Source organism: Oncorhynchus keta, chromosome 30 (genome assembly GCF_023373465.1).
Source record: "Oncorhynchus keta strain PuntledgeMale-10-30-2019 chromosome 30, Oket_V2, whole genome shotgun sequence".
NCBI classification, from domain to species: domain Eukaryota; kingdom Metazoa; phylum Chordata; class Actinopteri; order Salmoniformes; family Salmonidae; genus Oncorhynchus; species Oncorhynchus keta.
This window is the reverse complement of record NC_068450.1, coordinates 14860133-14877632: the sequence shown is the minus strand read 5'-3', so window position 1 is coordinate 14877632 and position 17500 is coordinate 14860133. Positions and strand designations below refer to the sequence as shown.

The 17500-nt window shown below is 46.1% G+C and overlaps 1 protein-coding gene and 1 long non-coding RNA gene across 2 annotated transcripts in view; one reads left to right on the top strand and one right to left on the bottom strand.

Annotated features, from left to right (window-relative positions):
* Positions 1-3145, bottom strand: part of LOC127913923 (uncharacterized) — a 3352-nt gene extending 207 nt beyond the window's left edge. Inside the window, exons 1-2 of the long non-coding RNA XR_008087288.1 lie at positions 3090-3145; positions 2584-2813 (exon numbers count right to left, since the gene is read on the bottom strand). This is a non-coding gene — a long non-coding RNA (uncharacterized LOC127913923). The remainder of the gene's footprint in view (positions 1-2583; positions 2814-3089) is intronic.
* LOC127913922 (ephrin-B1-like) overlaps positions 1-17500 on the top strand; it is a 167872-nt gene that overhangs the window by 115885 nt on the left and 34487 nt on the right. The window lies entirely within an intron of this gene.

The following is a 17500-nucleotide window of genomic DNA, read 5'->3' as shown; positions in this document are numbered from 1 at the left end:
AACCTAACGTGCAGGGTGTGTATGCTGTCTGTGTGTACAGTATCCAACCTAACGTAGCTGTCTGTGTGTAGTATCCAACCGGTGTGTATGCTGTCTGTGTGTACAGTATCCAACCTAACGTAGCAGGGTGTGTATGCTGTCTGTGTGTACAGTATCCAACCGAACGTAGCAGGGTGTGTATGCTGTCTGTGTGTACAGTATCCAACCTAACGTAGCAGGGTGTGTATGCTGTCTGTGTGTACAGTATCCAACCTTAACTGTCTGTGTGTACAGTATCAGGTAGCAGGGTGTGTATGCTGTCTGTGTGTACAGTATCCAACCTAACGTAGCAGGGTGTGTATGCTGTCTGTGTGTACAGTATCCAACCGAACGTGGCAGGGTGTGTATGCTGTCTGTGTGTACAGTATCCAACCTAACGTAGCAGGGTGTGTATGCTGTCTGTGTGTACAGTATCCAACCTAACGTAGCAGGGTGTATGCTGTCTGTGTACTGAACGTAGCAGGGTGTGTATGCTGTCTGTGTGTACAGTATCAACCTAACGTAGCTGTGTATGCTGTCTGTGTGTACAGTATCCAACCTAACGTAGCAGGGTGTGTATGCTGTCTGTGTGTACAGTATCCAACCTAACGTAGCAGGGTGTGTATGCTGTCTGTGTGTACAGTATCAACCTAACGTAGCAGGGTGTGTATGCTGTCTGTGTGTACAGTATCAACCTAACGTAGCAGGGTGTGTATGCTGTCTGTGTGTACAGTATCCAACCTAATGTAGCAGGGTGTGTATGCTGTCTGTGTGTACAGTATCCCTAACGTAGCAGGGTGTGTATGCTGTCTGTGTGTACAGTATCCAACCTAACGTCATCCTAGGGTGTGTATGCTGTCTGTGTGTACAGTATCCAACCTAACGTAGCAGGGTGTGTATGCTGTCTGTGTGTACAGTATCCAACCTAACGTAGCAGGGTGTGTATGCTGTCTGTGTGTACAGTATCCAACCTAACGTAGCAGGGTGTGTATGCTGTCTGTGTGTACAGTATTTAGCCAACCTTGCGTAACAGGTGTATGCTGTCTGTGTGTACAGTATCCAACCTAACTGTCTGTGTGTACAGTATCCAACCTAACGTTGCAGGGTGTGTATGCTGTCTGTGTGTACAGTATCCAACCTAACGTAGCAGGGTGTGTATGCTGTCTGTGTGTACAGTATCCAACCTAACGTAGCAGGGTGTGTATGCTGTCTGTGTGTACAGTATCCAACCTAACGTAGCAGGGTGTGTATGCTGTCTGTGTGTACAGTATCCAACCGAACGCTAGTATGTCTGTGTGTAGGGTAGCAGGGTGTATGCTGTCTGTGTGTACAGTATCCAACCGAACGTAGCAGGGTGTGTATAGCTGTCTGTGTGTACAGTATCAACCTAACGTAGCAGGGTGTGTATGCTGTCTGTGTGTACAGTATCCAACCTAACGTAGCAGGGGTGTGTATGCTGTCTGTGTGTACAGTATCAACTATGCTGTAGAGCTGTGTATGCTGTCTGTGTTACAGTATCCAACCGAACGTATGCAGGGTGTGTATGCTGTCTGTGTCAGTATCTGTCTGTGTGTACAGTATCCAACCTAACGCAGGGTGTGTATGCTGTCTGTGTGTACAGTATCCAACCGAGCGTAGCAGGGTGTGTATGCTGTCTGTGTCAGTATCAACCGAACGTAGCAGGGTGTGTATGCTGTCTGTGTGTACAGTATCAACCGAACGTCAGGGTGTGTATGCTGTCTGTGTGTACAGTATCCAACCGAACGTCAGGGTGTGTATGCTGTCTGTGTGTACAGTATCCAACCGAACGTAGCAGGGTGTGTATGCTGTCTGTGTGTACAGTATCCAACCGAACGGGTAGCAGGGTGTGTATGCTGTCTGTATGCTGTCTGTGTGTACAGTATCCAACCGAACGTAGCAGGGTGTGTATGCTGTCTGTGTGTACAGTATCCAACCTAACGTAGCAGGGTGTGTATGCTGTCTGTGTGTACAGTATCCAACCTAACGTAGCAGGGTGTGTATGCTGTCTGTGTGTACAGTATCCAACCTAATGGCAGGGTGTGTATGCTGTCTGTGTGTACAGTATCCAACCTAACGTAGCAGGGTGTGTATGCTGTCTGTGTGTACAGTATCCAACCTAACGTAGCAGGGTGTGTATGCTGTCTGTGTGTACAGTATCCAACCGAACGTAGCAGGGTGTGTATGCTGTCTGTGTGTACAGTATCCAACCTAACGTAGCAGGGTGTGTATGCTGTCTGTGTGTACAGTATCCAACCTAACGTAGCAGGGTGTGTATGCTGTCTGTGTGTACAGTATCCAACCTAACGTAGCAGGGTGTGTATGCTGTCTGTGTGTACAGTATCCAACCTAACGTAGCAGGGTGTGTATGCTGTCTGTGTGTACAGTATCCAACCTAACGTAGCAGGGTGTGTATGCTGTCTGTGTGTACAGTATCCAACCTAACGTAGCAGGGTGTGTATGCTGTCTGTGTGTACAGTATCCCTAACCAGGGTGTGTACGTAGTATCAGGGTGTGTGTATGCTGTCTGTGTGTACAGTATCCAACCGAACGTAGCAGGGTGTGTATGCTGTCTGTGTGTACAGTATCCAACCGAACGTAGCAGGGTGTGTATGCTGTCTGTGTGTACAGTATCCAACCGAACGTAGCAGGGTGTGTATGCTGTCTGTGTGTACAGTATCCAACCGAACGTAGCAGGGTGTGTATGCTGTCTGTGTGTACAGTATCCAACCGAACGTAGCAGGGTGTGTATGCTGTCTGTGTGTACAGTATCCAACCTAACGTAGCAGGGTGTGTATGCTGTCTGTGTGTACAGTATCCAACCGAACGTAGCAGGGTGTGTATGCTGTCTGTGTGTACAGTATCCAACCTAACGTAGCAGGGTGTGTATGCTGTCTGTGTGTACAGTATCCAACCTAACGTAGCAGGGTGTGTATGCTGTCTGTGTGTACAGTATCCAACCTAACGTAGCAGGGTGTGTATGCTGTCTGTGTGTACAGTATCCAACCTAACGTAGCAGGGTGTGTATGCTGTCTGTGTGTACAGTATCCAACCGAACGTAGCAGGGTGTGTATGCTGTCTGTGTGTACAGTATCCAACCGAACGTAGCAGGGTGTGTATGCTGTCTGTGTGTACAGTATCCAACCTAACGTAGCAGGGTGTGTATGCTGTCTGTGTGTACAGTATCCAACCTAACGTAGCAGGGTGTGTATGCTGTCTGTGTGTACAGTATCCAACCTAACGTAGCGAGGGTGTGTATGCTGTCTGTGTGTACAGTATCAGGGTGTGTATGCTGTCTGTGTGTACAGTATCCAACCGAACGTAGCAGGGTGTGTATGCTGTCTGTGTGTACAGTATCCAACCGAACGTAGCAGGGTGTGTATGCTGTCTGTGTGTACAGTATCCAACCTAACGTAGCAGGGTGTGTATGCTGTCTGTGTGTACAGTATCCAACCTAATGTAGCAGGGTGTGTATGCTGTCTGTGTGTACAGTATCCAACCGAACGTAGCAGGGTGTGTATGCTGTCTGTGTGTACAGTATCAACCGAACGTAGCAGGGTGTGTATGCTGTCTGTGTGTACAGTATCCAACCGAACGTAGCAGGGTGTGCTGTCTGCTGTCTGTGTGTACAGTATCAACCGAACGTAGCAGGGTGTGTATGCTGTCTGTGTGTACAGTATCCAACCGAACGTGCAGGGTGTGTATAGTATCCAACCTAACGTAGCAGGGTGTGTATGCTGTCTGTGTGTACAGTATCCAACCGAACGTAGCAGGGTGTATCCAACCTAACGTATGCTGTCTGTGTGTACAGTATCCAACCGAACGTAGCAGGGTGTGTATAGTATCTGTCTGTGTATGCTGTCTGTGTGTACAGTATCCAACCGAACGTAGCAGGGTGTGTATAGTATCCAACCTAACGTAGCAGGGTGTGTATGCTGTCTGTGTGTACAGTATCCAACCGAACGTAGCAGGTGCAAACGTGTACCCATTTCTGTCCATGCTGGAAAGAACAGGCGCAATGAATGGACTATGGTCATTGTCGTTAATTACCACAAGTTCTTGATTTTTTATATTTTAAATTTAACCTTTATTTAACAAGGCAAGTCAGATAAGAACAAATTCTTATTTACAATGATGGCCTACCCACGGCCAAACCCTAACCCAGATGACGCTGGGCCAATTGTGCTCCGCCCTATGGGACTCCCAATCACTGCCGGTTGTGATACAGCCTGGAATCGAACCAGGGTCTGTAGGGACGCCTCTAGCACTGAGATGCAGTGCCTTAGACCGCTGTGCCACTCGGGAGCCACTAAAGAAGATTTGATTTCTCTCTAGAGAAACGACGTCGGCCAATTAGTTGTTTACAAAACCCACAAAATACAGACATTTTGGTAGTGGTGTAAAGTACTTCAGTAAAAATACTTTAAAGTACTACCTTTGTAGTTATTTGGGGTTTCTGTACTTTACTTAACTATTTATATTTTTGACTACTTTTACTTTTACTTCACTACATTCCTAAAGAAAATAATGTACTTTTTACTCCATACATTTTCCCTGACTTCCAAAAGTACTAGTTACATTATGAATGCTTGGCAGAACAGGTCAATGGTCTAATTCACGCCCTTAAAGAGAAAATCCCTAGTCATCCCTACTGCATCTGATCCGCCTGAATCACTGAACACGAATGCTTTGTTTGTAAATGATGTGTTGGAGTGTTGGAGTGTGCCCCTGGCTCTATGTAAATTTTAAAAAACAAGAAAATTGTGTCGTATGGTTTGCTTAATATAAGGAATTATACTTTTAATACTTAAGAATATTTTAGCAATTACATTTACTTTTGATACTTAAGTATATTTAAAACTAAATACTTTTAGAATTTTACTCAAGTAGTATTTTACTGGGTGACTTTCACTTTTACTTGAGTCATTGTCTATTAAGGTATTTGTACTTTTACTCAAGTATGACAGTTGGGTTCTTTTTCCACCACTGCATTTTGGTTCATATCTTAGCACATTCACACACACGCACACACACATGCACACACACACACACACACATGCACACACACACATGCACACGCACACACACACATGCACACGCACACACACACATGCACACGCACACACACATGCACACGCACACACACTCACACACACTCACTCACACACAAGCACACACAAGCACACACACTCACACACTGGGGGAGTATTCAGCTGCATTTCATCTCCTCATACAGTAATCACCATTATTTAGGCCAGGGGATTTGAAGAGGGTCAAAGTGCAGACAGAGAGAGAAAGGGAGAGAATTTAATTGTAAAAAACCTTTATTGGGTCTGGGAACAATCACTTTGGCACTAATTTCAAAACCTTGTGGTCATTTTTCAAAACTCTAGACACAAACCTCAAAACGGTCATTACTTGTAACACAGGCTGTCCAATGTTCAAAACATTGCATTGTGCATTCATATCTTTAAAGAAACCTTGCACTGGCAGAGTCATTGGTTCAAATAACTAATTTATCATGAAATACCATAGGAATATTCATTTAGATCACCCACACACAAGATACCGATAGTTTCACTGTGTAGTGGTTCGTACAATCATTAAATATTGTAGTACAAAATATGTACTACAAAATATGTGATACATCCACACAGAATAAGAATTTGTTCTTAACTGACTTGCCTAGCACCCATTTACACATAGACAATCTGGCACACACCTTCTCCACTACATCCTCCCAGTCATTTTTAAAAAAGACATCGGAGCCTAGAAAAAAAAAAACAAAGTCTTCATCCCATCTCTGCCCCACTGAAGTCCCCCTCATAACCGTGGAGCGGACCTTATCTGAAGCTGACCTGCCCACAGCAATTCTCTCTTTTCCCAATTGACTCTAGCTGAGGAGGCCCCCTCATACACCTTTAGAGCTTTGAGAGAACCTTAATATCCTCACTCCCTGTTAGAAAAACTATCACGTCATCCGTCCCTACCCAGACAGTGCTATCGTGGGACCCTTCATTACTCCTGGCACAGAGAAACCAGTAAGCCTCGCTCTTAAAAAACAAAGCATTGGTTCAATTGCCTGAAATTGGGCATCCCTGCCTAATACCCCTTTGGAAGAGGATGGGGCAGCTCAAACCACCCCCCACCTTCACCATACATGAGGCCCCAGCATACAGTAAGCCCATCCAAGACAAAAAAAACATCCCCAAAACCCAAAGGCTTTCATTGTTTTGAACAAGTACTGGTGGTCCACACGGTCACAGGCTTCTCCTGATCCAAAAAAAGTAAACCCACGCTCACAGCAGACAGTTTACAAAATGTCTAAAACATCTGTTATTAGAAACAACTTATCCACTATAGAGCGGTCAGGTCCACAGTAAGATTGGTCCTTGTGGACCAACAGTCCCAGATACTACTTCAACCTGTTTGACAGACACTTAGGTAGAATTTAGTATTCTGCACACAGCAATACAACCAGTTTTTTCAAAGAGCCAAATACCACTTTTTTGGCAACAATTAATGCACAGCACGTTGACAGGATACAGGAAGAGAACCCTCATGAAAAGATTCACACACCGCTTCATAAAAATACCCCCAATAGACCCACAAAAGTGCTCAAAGAATTTAGATGGTAAACCATCGATGCCAGGGGCTCGGTCTGATGAGAGCTGGATAACTGCAGTGGACAGCTCCTGCAGAGTAATGTCAGAGTCCACAGCAACTCTTTGCTCAGGGCCCAATTGAGGAAGACCATGTAACAACTGTTCACACAGAGGATCACAATCCTCCAGAGGACAGAGTAGAAATCCACGGCATGTTGGTGCATCTCACCGTCATCCGTGGTCACCTTCCCATCAGGGAGACGAAGGCAGACCATCTGTTTGCATTGTAATATCGACGGTCCTAGTGGTTAAAAAAAAAGCACTAGGAGCATCCATATCCTTGAGGGTCGCAAAATGAGACCTAATCAAGGCACCCTTCTCTCTTTCATGAAGAAACGACCTCAGTTCATGTCTCTTGTCCTGTAAGTTCATGACTAGTCCAGGGTCATTCACTCAATAGATTTGATGTCCTGTTCAAGGGCCCTGATAGTTTCTTTAACTTCAATAAGAGACAGAGCAGTGTCCTATTGACAAAACACATGTATTTGGTCCTTCCCAACCTCCCACCATTGTCAAGGACTCAAAATTCCATTCAATAACCCCACATTTTCCCAAAACAACAACAAAAAAATCACAAAACATGGCATCATATAGTAACTTAACATGTCAGTTTTTTTACAATCACTTTGGCACTAATTTCAAAACCTTGTGGTCATTTTTCAAAAATTTTCATTTATTTTATTTCACCTTTATTTAACCAGGTAAGCTAGTTGAGGATAAGTTCTCATTGTCACGCCCTGACCTTAGAGAGCCTGTTTATTTCTCTCTTTGGTGAGGTCAGGGTGTGATTTGGGTGGGCATTCTAGTTTTTCTATTTCTTTTTTGGCTGGGTATGGTTCCCAATCAGTGGCAGCTGTCTATCGTTGTCTCTGATTGGGGATCATACTTAGGCAGCCTTTTTTCCGCCTTTAGTTTGTGGGATCTTGTTTTTGCACAGTAGCTGAAGAGCCCTGCAGAACTTTACGTTCGCTGATCTTTTGTTGTTGTTTTGGTGTTCATTCTAAAATAAATGAAGATGTACACTTCCCACTTCCCACTTCCCACTTCCCACTTCCCACTTCCCACTTCCCACGCTGCGCTTTGGTCTCATTCCCACGACGGACATAACACTCATTTACAACTGAGACCTGGCCAAGATAAAGCAAAGCAGTGTGACACAAACAACACGGAGTTACACATGGAATAAACAATAAACAGTCAATAACACAATAGAAAGTCTATATACAGTGTGTGCAAAAGGCGTGAGGAGGTAAGGCAATAAATAGGTCATAGTAGTGAAGTAATTACAATTTAGCAAATTAACACTGGAGTGATATGTGGGCAGATGATGATGTGCAAGTAGGTACTACTATTATGGTACTACACATAAATACATCACTGTAAAATGACTAGTAGAGAGAATACTACAGACAGTGGAATCATTGAACAAAATCTGAAATGTATTGATGAAACAATAAAATCACAACATAGTGTAGGAATCTTTGAATCAAAGCAAAAGTAATTAGCTACACAAAACAAACAAAAAACTACTGTAAAACGTCAACAGTGCAGTGTTCCTCACCTGGCTTACTGTAAAACGTCAACGGCAGTGTTCCTCACCTGGTTTACTGTAAAACGTCAACAGTGCAGTGTTCCTCACCTGGTTTACTGTAAAACGTCAACGGCAGTGTTCCTCACCTGGCTTACTGTAAAACGTCAACGGCAGTGTTCCTCACCTGGTTTACTGTAAAACGTCAACTGTAGTGTTCCTCACCTGGTTTACTGTAAAACGTCAACGGCAGTGTTCCTCACCTGGCTTACTGTAAAACGTCAACGGCAGTGTTCCTCACCTGGCTTACTGTAAAACATCAACTGCAGTGTTCCTCACCTGGCTTACTGTAAAACATCACTGCAGTGTTCCTCACCTGGTTTACTGTAAAACATCAACTGCAGTGTTCCTCACCTGGTTTACTGTAAAACGTCAAAGGCAGTGTTCCTCACCTGGTTTACTGTAAAACGTCAAAGGCAGTGTTCCTCACCTGGTTTACTGTAAAACATCAACTGCAGTGTTCCTCACCTGGCTTACTGTAAAACGTCAACGGCAGTGTTCCTCACCTGGCTTACTGTAAAACATCAACTGCAGTGTTCCTCACCTGGCTTACTGTAAAACGTCAACGGCAGTGTTCCTCACCTGGCTTACTGTAAAACATCAACTGCAGTGTTCCTCACCTGGCTTACTGTAAAACATCGTCAGTGTTCCTCACCTGCTGTAAAACATCAACTGTGTTCCTCACCTGGCTTACTGTAAAACGTCAACGGCAGTGTTCCTCACCTGGCTTACTGTAAAACGTCAACGGCAGTGTTCCTCACCTGGCTTACTGTAAAACGTCAACGGCAGTGTTCCTCACCTGGCTTACTGTAAAACGTCAACGGCAGTGTTCCTCACCTGGCTTACTGTAAAACGTCAACGGCAGTGTTCCTCACCTGGCTTACTGTAAAACATCAACGGCAGTGTTCCTCACCTGGCTTACTGTAAAACGTCAACTGCAGTGCTCCTCACCTGGCTTACTGTAAAACATCAACGGCAGTGTTCCTCACCTGGCTTACTGTAAAACATCAACGGCAGTGTTCCTCACCTGGCTTACTGTAAAACGTCAACGGCAGTGTTCCTCACCTGGCTTACTGTAAAACATCAACGGCAGTGTTCCTCACCTGGCTTACTGTAAAACGTCAACGGCAGTGTTCCTCACCTGGCTTACTGTAAAACGTCAACTGCAGTGTTCCTCACCTGGCTTACTGTAAAACATTAACTGCAGTGTTCCTCACCTGGTTTACTGTAAAACGTCAACGGCAGTGTTCCTCACCTGGCTTACTGTAAAACGTCAACGGCAGTGTTCCTCACCTGGTTTACTGTAAAACATCAACTGCAGTGTTCCTCGCCTGGTTTACTGTAAAACGTCAACGGCAGTGTTCCTCACCTGGTTTACTGTAAAACGTCAACGGCAGTGTTCCTCACCTGGTTTACTGTAAAACGTCAACTGCAGTGTTTCCCCACCTGGCTTACTGTAAAACGTCAACGGCAGTGTTCCTCACCTGGCTTACTGTAAAACGTCAACGGCAGTGTTCCTCACCTGGCTTACTGTAAAAAACAAATCACAGGATACTTCTATATTTCCATCAAACATCTTGGGAAGAATCTTCAGGCATGGCGAATCCAGGCCTCATACTGGTCTGCTGTGATGTCATTGCATGCGTCATCCATGGCCTGGAGAAGGGTGGCTTGTTCGTGAGGGCGCCTATCATACCTTCCACCTCCATGTGGAGAAAAATTCTTCAGTCGGGTTAAGGAATGCAGAGTATTGGGGTAAGTACAGGGTGATAAATTGTGGATGGGGCTAAAACCATGCTTGCACTATTTGAGCATGGTGGAACCTGACATTATCCCACACATTTACATTTACATTTAAGTCATTTAGCAGACGCTCTTATCAATGACATAGGTCACGCCATCAGCTCGACAGACCTGATTTATCTCATCAAGGAAGATTACAAGGAGAGCTGCATTATATGATCCATTACGAGGTCTGCGTCCAACCACAACATCTTCTGTTATAGCCGAACACATGGTGATGTTGACCCCACGTTGTCCAGGTACTTGGATGGCTGCCTGCTGGCCAATGAAATTCCGACCTCTCCTCCTTGTCTTGGCCAGGTTGAAGCCTGCCTCATCCAAAAATAGGTATTTGTGATGGTTTTTGTCAGCATCCACCTCCATCACCCTCTAAAAATACGTTTTGGAAAGAGAATTACTGATAACAGTGATGTCGAATTTTGGGGGGGATTCTTCACAAAGGCATCTTGAAACTGAACATACCTGAACATACCTGAACATACTCAGTCCTCAGTTGCTTCACTCTGTCTGCATTTCTTTCAAAAGGCACACAATATAGCTAGCATGTCGCTTATGGCCAACATCCCCACACTCAAAACACTGTTGACTACCCATACTAGCATAACTATACAGTCTGTTGTCATACTTGACTTTAAACGATAAATCCAAAGTCTGCTCCGGTGAGTCCAAAAACATAAACAGTTGTCACTGAAACAACATGACCTGTTTCAGAGCCGGGTGTTAGAAACGACAACCTGTTTCAGAGCGGGGTGTTAGAAACTACAACCTGTTTCAGAGCGGGGTGTTAGAAACAACAACCTGTTTCAGAGCCGGGTGTTAGAAACTACAACCTGTTTCAGAGCGGGGTGTTAGAAACAACAACCTGTTTCAGAGCCGGGTGTTAGAAACTACAACCTGTTTCAGAGCGGGGTGTTAGAAACTACATAACCTGTTTCAGAGCGGGGTGTTAGAAACTACAACCTGTTTCAGAGCGGGGTGTTAGAAACAACAACCTGTTTCAGAGCGGGGTGTTAGAAACTACAACCTGTTTCAGAGCCGGGTGTTAGAAACGACATAACCTGTTTCAGAGCGGGGTGTTTGAAACAACAACCTGTTTCAGAGCGGGGTGTTAGAAACAACAACCTGTTTCAGAGCGGGGTGTTAGAAACTACAACCTGTTTCAGAGCGGGGTGTTAGAAACAACAACCTGTTTCAGAGCGGGGTGTTAGAAACTACAACCTGTTTCAGAGCGGGGTGTTAGAAACTACAACCTGTTTCAGAGCGGGGTGTTAGAAACAACAACCTGTTTCAGAGCGGGGTGTTAGAAACAACAACCTGTTTCAGAGCGGGGTGTTAGAAACTACAACCTGTTTCAGAGCCGGGTGTTAGAAACAACAACCTGTTTCAGAGCCGGGTGTTAGAAACAACAACCTGTTTCAGAGCGGGGTGTTAGAAACAACAACCTGTTTCAGAGCGGGGTGTTAGAAACAACAACCTGTTTCAGAGCGGGGTGTTAGAAACAACAACCTGTTTCAGAGCGGGGTGTTAGAAACAACAACCTGTTTCAGAGCGGGGTGTTAGAAACAACAACCTGTTTCAGAGCGGGGTGTTAGAAACTACAACCTGTTTCAGAGCGGGGTGTTAGAAACAACAACCTGTTTCAGAGCGGGGTGTTTGAAACAACATGACCTGTTTCAGAGCGGGGTGTTAGAAACTACAACCTGTTTCAGAGCGGGGTGTTTGAAACAACATGACCTGTTTCAGAGCGGGGTGTTAGAAACTACAACCTGTTTCAGAGCGGGGTGTTTGAAACAACATGACCTGTTTCAGAGCGGGGTGTTAGAAACTACAACCTGTTTCAGAGCGGGGTGTTTGAAACAACATGACCTGTTTCAGAGCCGGGTGTTTGAAACAACATGACCTGTTTCAGAGCGGGGTGTTAGAAACTACAACCTGTTTCAGAGCGGGGTGTTTGAAACAACATGACCTGTTTCAGAGCGGGGTGTTAGAAACTACAACCTGTTTCAGAGGGGGGTGTTAGAAACGACAACCTGTTTCAGAGCGGGGTGTTTGAAACGACAACCTGTTTCAGAGCGGGGTGTTAGAAACAACAACCTGTTTCAGAGCGGGGTGTTAGAAACGACAACCTGTTTCAGAGCGGGGTGTTAGAAACGACAACCTGTTTCAGAGCCGGGTGTTAGAAACGACAACCTGTTTCAGAGCCGGGTGTTAGAAACGACAACCTGTTTCAGAGCCGGGTGTTAGAAACTACAACCTGTTTCAGAGCCGGGTGTTAGAAACAACAACCTGTTTCAGAGCCGGGTGTTAGAAACAACATGACCTGTTTCAGAGCGGGGTGTTAGAAACTACAACCTGTTTCAGAGCGGGGTGTTAGAAACAACAACCTGTTTCAGAGCGGGGTGTTAGAAACTACAACCTGTTTCAGAGCCGGGTGTTAGAAACTACAACCTGTTTCAGAGCGGGGTGTTTGAAACAACAACCTGTTTCAGAGCCGGGTGTTAGAAACAACAACCTGTTTCAGAGCCGGGTGTTAGAAACGACAACCTGTTTCAGAGCGGGGTGTTTGAAACAACAACCTGTTTCAGAGCGGGGTGTTAGAAACAACAACCTGTTGTCGGTAAGGTGTTGGGACTCTGCTGATAGACAGGTGTAGCAGTGGTAAGGTGTTGGGACTCTGCTGATAGACAGGTGTAGCAGTGGTAAGGTGTTGGGACTCTGCTGATAGCCAGGTGTAGCAGTAGTAAGGTGTTGGGACTCTGCTGATAGCCAGGTGTAGCAGTGGTAAGGTGTTGGGACTCTGCTGATAGACAGGTGTAGCAGTGGTAAGGTGTTGGGACTCTGCTGATAGCCAGGTGTAGCAGTAGTAAGGTGTTGGGACTCTGCTGATAGACAGGTGTAGCAGTGGTAAGGTGTTGGGACTCTGCTGATAGACAGGTGTAGCAGTGGTAAGGTGTTGGGACTCTGCTGATAGCCAGGTGTAGCAGTAGTAAGGTGTTGGGACTCTGCTGATAGACAGGTGTAGCAGTGGTAAGGTGTTGGGACTCTGCTGATAGCCAGGTGTAGCAGTGGTAAGGTGTTGGGACTCTGCTGATAGCCAGGTGTAGCAGTGGTAAGGTGTTGGGACTCTGCTGATAGCCAGGTGTAGCAGTAGTAAGGTGTTGGGACTCTGCTGATAGCCAGGTGTAGCAGTAGTAAGGTGTTGGGACTCTGCTGATAGCCAGGTGTAGCAGTGGTAAGGTGTTGGGACTCTGCTGATAGCCAGGTGTAGCAGTGGTAAGGTGTTGGGACTCTGCTGATAGCCAGGTGTAGCAGTAGTAAGGTGTTGGGACTCTGCTGATAGCCAGGTGTAGCAGTGGTAAGGTGTTGGGACTCTGCTGATAGCCAGGTGTAGCAGTGGTAAGGTGTTGGGACTCTGCTGATAGCCAGGTGTAGCAGTGGTAAGGTGTTGGGACTCTGCTGATAGACAGGTGTAGCAGTGGTAAGGTGTTGGGACTCTGCTGATAGCCAGGTGTAGCAGTGGTAAGGTGTTGGGACTCTGCTGATAGCCAGGTGTAGCAGTGGTAAGGTGTTGGGACTCTGCTGATAGCCAGGTGTAGCAGTGGTAAGGTGTTGGGACTCTGCTGATAGCCAGGTGTAGCAGTGGTAAGGTGTTGTGACTCTGCTGATAGCCAGGTGTAGCAGTGGTAAGGTGTTGGGACTCTGCTGATAGCCAGGTGTAGCAGAGGTAAGGTGTTGGGACTCTGCTGATAGCCAGGTGTAGCAGGGGTAAGATGATGGGACTCTGCTGATAGACAGGTGTAGCAGTAGTAAGGTGTTGGGACTCTGCTGATAGACAGGTGTAGCAGTGGTAAGATGTTGGGACTCTGCTGATAGACAGGTGTAGCAGTGGTAAGATGTTGGGACTCTGCTGATAGACAGGTGTAGCAGTAGTAAGGTGTTGGGACTCTGCTGATAGACAGGTGTAGCAGTGGTAAGATGTTGGGACTCTGCTGATAGACAGGTGTAGCAGTGGTAAGGTGTTGGGACTCTGCTGATAGACAGGTGTAGCAGTAGTAAGGTGTTGGGACTCTGCTGATAGCCAGGTGTAGCAGTGGTAAGGTGTTGGGACTCTGCTGATAGACAGGTGTAGCAGTGGTAAGGTGTTGGGATTCTGCTGATAGCCAGGTGTAGCAGTGGTAAGGTGTTGGGACTCTGCTGATAGCCAGGTGTAGCAGTGGTAAGGTGTTGGGACTCTGCTGATAGACAGGTGTAGCAGTGGTAAGGTGTTGGGACTCTGCTGATAGACAGGTGTAGCAGTGGTAAGGTGTTGGGACTCTGCTGATAGCCAGGTGTAGCTGATAGCCAGGTGTAGCAGTGGTAAGGTGTTGGGACTCTGCTGATAGACAGGTGTAGCAGTGGTAAGGTGTTGGGACTCTGCTGATAGACAGGTGTAGCAGTGGTAAGGTGTTGGGACTCTGCTGATAGACAGGTGTAGCAGTGGTAAGGTGTTGGGACTCTGCTGATAGACAGGTGTAGCAGTGGTAAGGTGTTGGGACTCTGCTGATAGACAGGTGTAGCAGGGGTAAGGTGTTGGGACTCTGCTGATAGACAGGTGTAGCAGTGGTAAGGTGTTGGGACTCTGCTGATAGCCAGGTGTAGCAGTGGTAAGGTGTTGGGACTCTGCTGATAGACAGGTGTAGCAGTGGTAAGGTGTTGGGACTCTGCTGATAGACAGGTGTAGCAGTGGTAAGGTGTTGGGACTCTGCTGATAGACAGGTGTAGCAGTGGTAAGGTGTTGGGACTCTGCTGATAGACAGGTGTAGCAGTGGTAAGGTGTTGGGACTCTGCTGATAGCCAGGTGTAGCAGTGGTAAGGTGTTGGGACTCTGCTGATAGACAGGTGTAGCAGTGGTAAGGTGTTGGGACTCTGCTGATAGCCAGGTGTAGCAGTGGTAAGGTGTTGGGACTCTGCTGATAGCCAGGTGTAGCAGTGGTAAGGTGTTGGGACTCTGCTGATAGACAGGTGTAGCATTGGTAAGGTGTTGGGACTCTGCTGATAGACAGGTGTAGCAGTGGTAAGGTGTTGGGACTCTGCTGATAGACAGGTGTAGCAGTGGTAAGGTGTTGGGACTCTGCTGATAGACAGGTGTAGCAGTGGTAAGGTGTTGGGACTCTGCTGATAGACAGGTGTAGCAGTGGTAAGGTGTTGGGACTCTGCTGATAGACAGGTGTAGCAGTGGTAAGGTGTTGGGACTCTGCTGATAGCCAGGTGTAGCAGTGGTAAGGTGTTGGGACTCTGCTGATAGACAGGTGTAGCAGTGGTAAGGAGTTGGGACTCTGCTGATAGACAGGTGTAGCAGTGGTAAGGTGTTGGGACTCTGCTGATAGACAGGTGTAGCAGTGGTAAGGTGTTGGGACTCTGCTGATAGACAGGTGTAGCAGTGGTAAGGTGTTGGGACTCTGCTGATAGACAGGTGTAGCAGTGGTAAGGTGTTGGGACTCTGCTGTTGGGACAGCTTTCTGTAGGCCCTAACACTTTGTGGTTAACGTTTGTGACCGTTATAATGCAATTAATGTATTGTTTAGTGTTGTGTTGCGTAGTGGCTTTGCTGGCATACATCTCTTTGCCCCACCAAGATTTACATGCTAAAATCGCCTCTGGTTTATACACATTTTGCAATGCAGCTGACAGAAAATGTTGCTGTTTTAAAACAAGTTTCCTGAAATGCTATGCATTATGTCATGGCTAATATTGTGTCCTTTACTCAAACATAATAACAAAATCAATACTGCTAAATGTTCAATTCTCCCTGACTGTCTAGCTTTTATTTGGGTGATTTTTAGTTCTCAAAAATTATATTATAAAAAAATATATAGGTTCATTATCTTTGCTAAATACTTTCTACACACACCCTGTGGGTATTTAGCTCCATCTGATATAGTAATTACGATTATTTAGGTCATGGGATTAGATAAAGGTCAAAGTGCAGACAGACACTTCTGAGAATTAATCCCAGTCTGCCAGCTACCACTGTGTGTACAGTGTGTGTGTGTGTGTACAGTGTGTGTGTGTGTACAGTGTGTGTACAATGTGTGTGTGTACAGTGTGTGTGTGTCAGGGGTTTATCTCCATCATCAACAGTATAAACCCAAACCAAACAACCATGTCTGTGCTCATTGAAGGGTGCAGTATATTCTGCTAGTAAATGTGCTAGCCTGTTTCTCTGTTTCTCTGTCTAATAAGTGCAGCTGGGTCTCACTAACACAAACAAAACAGGAATATCTCTCTATTCCAACTCTGTTTGGTTGGCCTCAATACAGAAGATGACTGTCGGTTCCTTCTACTAGTAACTTAATGACAGAAGATATAGATGTTGGGGAAGGTGGTGTAATGGAGGTAGTGGAGCCTATACTGTCATCTGTCTGTCTCTCTCTGTCTCTTTCTGTGTGTATGTCTCTGTCTCTCTGTGTCTCTCTCTCTGTGTATCTCTCTGTGTCTCTCTCTCTGTGTCTCTCTCTCTCTGTGTCTCGTTCTCTCTGTGTCTCTCTCTCTGTCTCTCTCTCTCTCTGTGTATCTCTCTGTGTCTCTCTCTCTGTGTCTCGCTCTCTCTGTGTATCTCTCGAGCGAAACTGAAAGCGCGAGACCGGAAACATGACCGAATACAAACAGTGTAGCTATTCCCTCCGCAAGGCAATCAAACAAGCTAAGGGTCAGTATAGAGACAAAGTAGAGTCGCAATTCAACGGCTCAGACACAAGAGGTATGTGGCAGGGTCTACAGTCAATCACGGATTACAAAAAGAAAACCAGGCCGTCGCGGACCAGGATGTCTTGCTCCCAGACAGACTAAACAACTTCTTTGCTCGCTTTGAGGACAATACAGTGCCACTGACACGGCCCGCTACCAAAACCTGTGGACTCTCCTTCACTGCAGCCGACGTGAGTAAAACATTTAAACATGTTAACCCTCGTAAGGCTGCAGTCCCAGACGGCATCACCAGCCGCGCCCTCAGAGCATGCGCAGACCAGCTGGCTGGTGTGTTTACGGCCATATTCAATCAATCCTTATCCCAGTCTGCTTCAAGAGGGCCACCAGAGGGCTTCAAGAGGGCCACCATTGTTCCTGTTCCCAAGAAAGCTAAGGTAACTGAGCTAAACGACTACCGCCCCGTAGCACTCACTTCCGTCATCATGAAGTGCTTTGAGAGACTAGTCAAGGACCATATCAACTACACCCTACCTGACACCCTAGACCCACTCCAATTTGCTTACCGCCACAATAGGTTCACAGACGACGCAATCGCAACCACACCGCACACTGCCCTAACCCATCTGGACATGAGGAATACCTATGTGAGAATGCTATTCATCGACTACTGCTCAGCATTTAACACCATAGTACCCTCCAAACTCGACATCAAGCTCGAGAC